The sequence below is a fragment of the Catharus ustulatus genome, chromosome 9 (assembly GCF_009819885.2).
Source record: "Catharus ustulatus isolate bCatUst1 chromosome 9, bCatUst1.pri.v2, whole genome shotgun sequence".
Classification (NCBI taxonomy): Eukaryota; Metazoa; Chordata; class Aves; order Passeriformes; family Turdidae; genus Catharus; species Catharus ustulatus.
Genome location: NC_046229.1, coordinates 28924120 through 28930696, shown reverse-complemented (window position 1 = coordinate 28930696; position 6577 = coordinate 28924120).

Below are 6577 nucleotides of genomic sequence, written 5' to 3'. Positions count from 1 at the left end.
GTCTTTGATGCAGTGGTGTTTGTACTCCAATCTCCATCTGCCCTTGATGCAGTGGTGGTTTTATGTGAATATCCATTAACTCTTGGTGCAGTGGTGTTTTTACTCCATCTGCTTCTGATTTGGAGGGCTGGAAGGAAATTCAATTTGTTGCCCCTTGTGTGTACCTGGGATATGTGGAGTCTCTCCCCTGTGCCACAGAAGAGCTGCTAGCCACCTTTTTGGCTTTAGTTCAGGAAAGACATGAGTGATTTCTGAAGACTTCAGCGTGGCTTTGTGTGCTGAGCACCTGTGGGAAGTCTGAGACTATTTCCCAGCCCTAGGCTCTTGGGAGATGTCCCTGGTGCTTGCTCACCCTGCTGTGTCACATAATTAGTGGCTTAATGCTCACTGGCAAGGGAGCCCAGGCGCTTGCCTGGGGCTGGCAGGGTCAGGTGAGGTCAGAGGAGGCTGTGCTGCGTGCCCAGGGTGGTGCCCACAAAGAGGGGCAGCTCAGGGGCCTGGGTAGGAAACCTGCACAGAGCTGGCAGCCTGGAGAATCCAGGCTCTTCGTGGAGTTGGCTTGCAGGGATACAGATTTAAAGAATCTCAATATTTAACTTCACATTCTTCACTGGTTTTGAGCAGAGCAGAGGGGTTGGTACCAGCAGCAGAGGTGTCTCAGTCTTGAGTTTGGGCAGAGGAATCCCTTCCAGCTGGGATGTACCACACTAGGGGCTTTGTCCTGGCTGTAGGGCAGAAAGGGGAGCTGGCCCTTGTGGGGTGGTGCTTCCCTCAGCTGTTAGAGCTGTGACCACACTGGGCTGTGCTTCTGTGGATATTTATTGAAATGCAATAAAACCACTCCCAGCACCAGGTCTGGATTCTGCTCAGCTGTGTCCTAAAGCACCCTGGACCAAGCCCCTCTCTCTGTGGGGGAGTGCCTCCCCCTCTGCAGGGACAGTCAGTGGCTGGAGGTGCTTGGTCCCAGGTACAGCATCCCTGCTCTGCAGAGGGATGAAGCACATTGCCTGCCTGGGTTTTAGATGAGTTTTGAGCTTTGCTGTGCTCACCCACCACCCCCACATTTAGGCTTCTCCCCATACCCCAAATGCAGAGGCCCTCAGCCTTTTGTTATCCCTGCCCCATTCTCTCTGGGCTGAGGTAAATGAAATAACAAGTGTTACTCAAAGCACAGTCTGACACAATGCTCCTGAACTCAGTGCACCTCAGTGGGAAATGGGAGGGTCAGGGCTTTGGTGCCAAGCTGATCACTTGTACTGCCCTGTGCCAGCTGGCACTGCAGCCCTGCCAGGCTTAGGGCTTGAGTGCAGTGAGGTCTGGAGTGCCTAGGAGATGGAGCTTTGAATGATCTAGCACTTTGGAAAAATAAAGGTTTTCTCATGTATGGGTTTGGTGGTTCTGTTGGATTTTTTTATTAAAGCTTGGAATAAAGGGGAAAATTTCTAGGATGGGCAAGGTTGATGACCAAAGGTTTTATCTCAAGTGGGCCTGTAGGATAAAGTCGGACATTTAGCAGGAAAAGTGGGGATGGAATGGGGACAAGTGCAGTGGCTGATGAGGGCAGAGGATGTGTCACCAGTCTTTATCCATGACCTTGCTGTCAATAAAGCTATGAACTTGTTTCTGGTTCATCTTAAAAGCTCTTTGTAGCTCTCCCTTGAGGATGTGCAGCTCAGGGTTAGAGAAGATGTGTCTTTCTGTCCTGCTGTGTGGTTGAGCTCCCCCTCCCTTGCTGTGGTGGCCCTTGGTGCACTGGGATGTTGTTCACGTGTGGGATTCAGGAGTCCTGAGGGATCCCTGCAGCCCTTGGCTGTGCTTGGTGTGGGTGCAAAGTGGCTTCTGGAGACCTGGGGCTCAGCTGCCTGCTCAGAGGGGCAGGGAGAAGGAACAGAAGGTGCTGAAGCACAAACTGAGCCCCCCAGCGTGGAGTGACCTGAAAAGATGGGATACACGTGTGATGTCCCACAGGTTTGGTGCTGCAGGAGCTGTAGAGGCACAGCCAGCCCAGGGGTCTCCAGAGGAATGCTCTTCAGTGGAAGGAGGTGCCCCATGGTTCTGTGGCACTTGTCACAGGTCCCAGGCATTATTTTCCATACCTTTCTGTAGAAAAAAAGACTTGGCTGTGCTCAACCTCACTTTCTGCCCCTCTCTTCCATGTGAGGAGCTGGATGTCTTTGGAGCCAAGGGATGGGGGTGCTTTGTGGGATGGGAACCATAAACACTTCCCACGTTTTGTGTTTTGCCCTGAAAGCACAGGTGGGGCCTGGATCCTCCAAACAGGGACTGCCCAAAGGGCAGGAGGTGGCTGCTCCCAAGCTGTGGCTGCTCCCAAGCTTTGGTTGCTCCCAAGCTTTGGCTTCCCAGCACCCAGCTGTGAGAAGAGCTGGCCAGTGCTGGGATGTGCTGGCCTGCAGGGAAGGATGGCTCCTCATGCCCTGCTCCTGGCTAGCAGACAGCTGAACAGGGAGCTTCATCCCTTTCAGCTGGATTTTCATTTCTGTGCAATGAAAGCAGCTCCTGCCCGGAGCTGAGAAATCCCAGCTGGGGCAGGGAAGAGCTGGCAGTGGCTGCCATGCAGCTCTGCTAACACAGGAGCTTGCTCTGTGTGATCCTTGGATATGGAGCTTTCCAGAGAACCTCCAGGGCAGGTCTGGAGTGTGAAAACTCGCTGCACAATCAGCTGATGGTGATATCTCGTGGCTGTGCCTCATCCTGAGCCACTGGTTTTTCACCTTTGTGAGCAAACACGTTGCCTTGCTCCAAACACAGTCTGGGTTTTGCTTTTCAGCTCAGCTGGCTTTCAGCTATGTAGGGCATGGATAACAGGAGGGTGGGTGGACCTGAGCCCTGGCCAAGGGAGGAGAAAGCTTGAGATCAGCGTGTCAGAGCTGTGACCTTTGCCTCTCCAGGAAGGGATGGGATGGACGAGAACAACAGGGACCGGCATGTCCCTGTAAACAGGTGGATGTAACACAGCCAGATTGTTTGGAAAGAGCCAGGCTTAGAGGATGGCAGCCTTGATGTTGAAAGTCCTGGAGGGGAGCTGCCCAGAGTGGGGAGAGGAGAGACCCAGCTCTGGAGAGCTGGGTGAGGAACAGGGAGCAGGAGCCCCTCTGAGAGGGATGCAGCATCATGACCTGTCTGGCAGCAGGGAAGAGCCAAGAGGACCCTGGATCTGGGTGGGTTTTGATGAGAATGCACAAACTGTAAGAGCCAAGACTGCCCCCAGGGTCAGGGAAGATTGTCAGCACTGCTTTGAAAAACGCAGCTGTGCTCAGAGGAGAAATCAAAAACGGAACTGGGAGATGAGCTCAGGAACAAGCCGTGAGAAGAATCAGTAGGAGTGGTAAATCCCTTGCTGAGCATGGATGCTGAGCACCTCTCAGGTGCAGGAGAAGCTGCTGAAGACAGAGATGGTGTGCCATGAGGCACAGCTCCAGGCTGGGCCTTCTGTCTGTCCAGGAGGAGCTCTGGTGAGCTCAGCCTGGCTCAGGGGGAGCTGTGTCCCTTGGTAGTTCCATGAGTCACCGTGCCTGGCTCCCCTCTAGGCAGGACACGGCGGGTGCAGCAATATTTGGTGTCTTTGTCACCTGGGCAGAAGGTGCCTCATTCCTGGTGAGCCAGCAGAGCCAGGCTGGCTGTGATGGTTTGGGTAAATCATTCCCAAGCAGCAGGGCTGTGGGGATGCTGCTGTGGAGCCCTGGCACATGTGTGCATGGCTTCCAGGGGTTCATTGATGGCCTCAAAATGCACTGAGAGCAGAGCAGATCCTCACTCTGCCTACCCACACTCTGCCTGGCAGCAGCTCGGGGTTTGGGAGGGCTGCATCCATCCCTGCCCTGAATTCCTTGGGTACCTCGGAGCAGGTCATGGCTTCCTTGGCTTTGGGCAGCTCTTGGGCTGACTCAGGCTCTTCCTGCTGTGGCATTCTTGTCTGGAGAGGCATGTGCTGTCAGCTGGGTCTGGGCTGGAAGGAAGCGCAGAATGAATGTTGTGGGAGGCAAGACTCGGGTGTGTGTGACAGCAGAAGTGCTGGAGCTCAGCAGGGTGGGAAGCCAGCTCTGAGCACAGCTCCTCCTCTGGGCTTGGGCTGGCTGCCAGGCAGTGTCACAGGTCAGCAGGCAGTGTGCCCTGTTTGGGCTGGAACACTGCATCAAGGTCAGAGAATTGGAGTGGAAGAAGTTGGCAGCCAGGGCATGGCTCTGGGGTCACACCTGCAGGGGTTTGATACAGCCCCTGGTGCCATGGGCTTGGGAGGTCCCTGCTCAGGATGTGCCTCCTGGAGCAGGAACAGCAAAGCATTAATGATTCACCTCTGGGCTCACTGCAGGCCCACTTGGTGCTGGCCATTCTCCTGTTCTCCTTTCCTGTCCTACGTGGGTTAGTGTAGCTCTGGGGTGCTCAGCCATGGGGACACCCATGATGGATGCAGGGGGTGGGTGCTCTGGCACATCCCCTGTCCCACAGAGGGCTTTGGGAGATCCTCTGCCACGTGCAGGGGACCAGAAGTCCTGCTGGGGCTGAACCTCTGCCTCTCTGGAAGGCAGGCATGGGGCCAGTGAGTCAGGCAGCAGCAGCACTCTGCCAGCAGGCAGCTCTAGCCAGGTGCAGCCACCTCAGCCTCGTGGGCACGAGCGGCTTCCTGCCACCCACACGTGGTGGCCCTTGGCATCTCCATCATCAGCAAAGCCCTTCCGCTGCTCCTGGTGGGGCAGGCACGGTGTCTAATGAGCAGGGACAATGAGGGCAGGCCATTCCTGCAGGAAATGTTTCTCCTCTGTGCACACAGTCATCCTCGGTGCACTTTGGGAGCTGGGTCCGGCTTCTGCTCTCGTCTCCCTCCCCAGACTCAAGGGCAGCACTGCTGGGCTGCAGAACTGCCAGGAGACAGGGGAGAAGGAGGTGAGGTGGTGGGGGTGGGAGCTGGTGGTGGGAAGGTGTCCCAAAGACCTCCTGGGCCCCCAAAAACCCACGGGACCTTCAGTGAGGTGTGGGCACTGACCATGGCACAGCGATCTGCTGCTGGTGTCCTGGGGCAAACAGAGAGCGTGTTGGAACAGGTTCCATAGAATCACAGAGCTGGAAGGGACACACAAGGGTCATCAGAGCACCACTCCTGGCCCTGCACAGGACACCTCAAGAACCACACCGTGTGCCTGAGAGCATTGCCCAAACACTTCTGAAACTCTGGCAGGCATGGCCACTTCCCTGCAGAGCCTGTTCCAATGTCCAAGCACTCCCTGGGTGAAGAGCCTTCTCCCAGTATCCATCCTGAGCCCTGCTGGGCACAGCTCCCTGCTGTGCCCTCGGCTGCTGCTGCTCACCAGAGAGAAGAGGTTGGTGCTTCCCCGAGGAAGCTGTAGGCTGCTGGGAGGTCTCTCCTCAGCCTCCTCTTCTCCAGGCTGACCAAACCTGCTCGCATGGCTTCACCCCCACCTCCCCCATCACCCTCCCTGGGACACGGGCAGGACCCCAGTGACGCAGGGCAGCTCTGGTGGCGCTGGCATCGCTGCTGCCCAGCCCTCCTCAGTGACAGGTGCTGCTGGCATGTGGTGGCTGCTGGAGAAACCTGTCCCATCACATCCCACAGGAGCAATTGCCTTCCCTGAATACTGCTGATCAAGCTAATACTCCCTGCATGGGGAGCTGAGCTCATCCATTCCCCAGGCACCTGTCAATACTGACACGTGTGACACAGGCTGCTCTCATGTTCCTATCAGCCCTTGCTAATCCCTGTTTTCCCTCCACCTTTTCCCCTGCCCATGCATCCCTCAGTGAGGTGCTCATCAGGGATTTGATTGCTGCAGGAAGAAGGTCAGGGCCAGCTTACCCCATGTATATCACAGCACTGCTCTGAGAGCTCTGGGTCCAACCACGGTGGCCTGGACACCTCAAAAGTGCTGCTAGGAGTGGGACACTGTCCTGGAGCTGGCCTATGCTCACTCTGCCAGCAGTGCTGAGTGTGGACCCCCAGCAGCCCCTGCACAGCCCCTCTCAGGTCCATGGCTCAGCTCAGGAGAGAGCAGGGCAGGGTGATGACAAGGGGGACATCCCCAGGTGGGTGCCAGCACAGCCGGGAGTCCTGTGGGTCAGCCAGGCTGCTTTCCCTGGAGCCAAAAGAGCTGAAGCCAAGCAGCCCTCAGAGCCTCACTTTTGTCCAAGTTGGAGATTTCCCCAGAAATCTAACGGGGTTCTCTGCCTGAGAGACTGAAACAGAAGGGTCTGCTTCCTTGTTTCATCCCTGAGCAGCTCCATGGCTACCACAAGCCTCTGGTTTCCCTTTGAGGGCCCTTCTTGTCCCCTGGCCTGTCTTGGAGGGCTGCTCTGAGGCCAGCATGGAGCCAGGGGAGCGTGGAGGGATGGGATCATGGGATGGGATGGGATGGGATGGGATGGGATGGGATGGGATGGGATGGGATGGGATGGGATGGGATGGGATGGGATGGGATGGGATGATGGGATGGGATGGGATGGGATGGGATGGGATGGGATGGGATGGGATGGGATGGGATGGGATGGGATGGGATGGGATGGGATGAGATGGGGATCATGGGATAATGGGATGGGATGGGTTGGA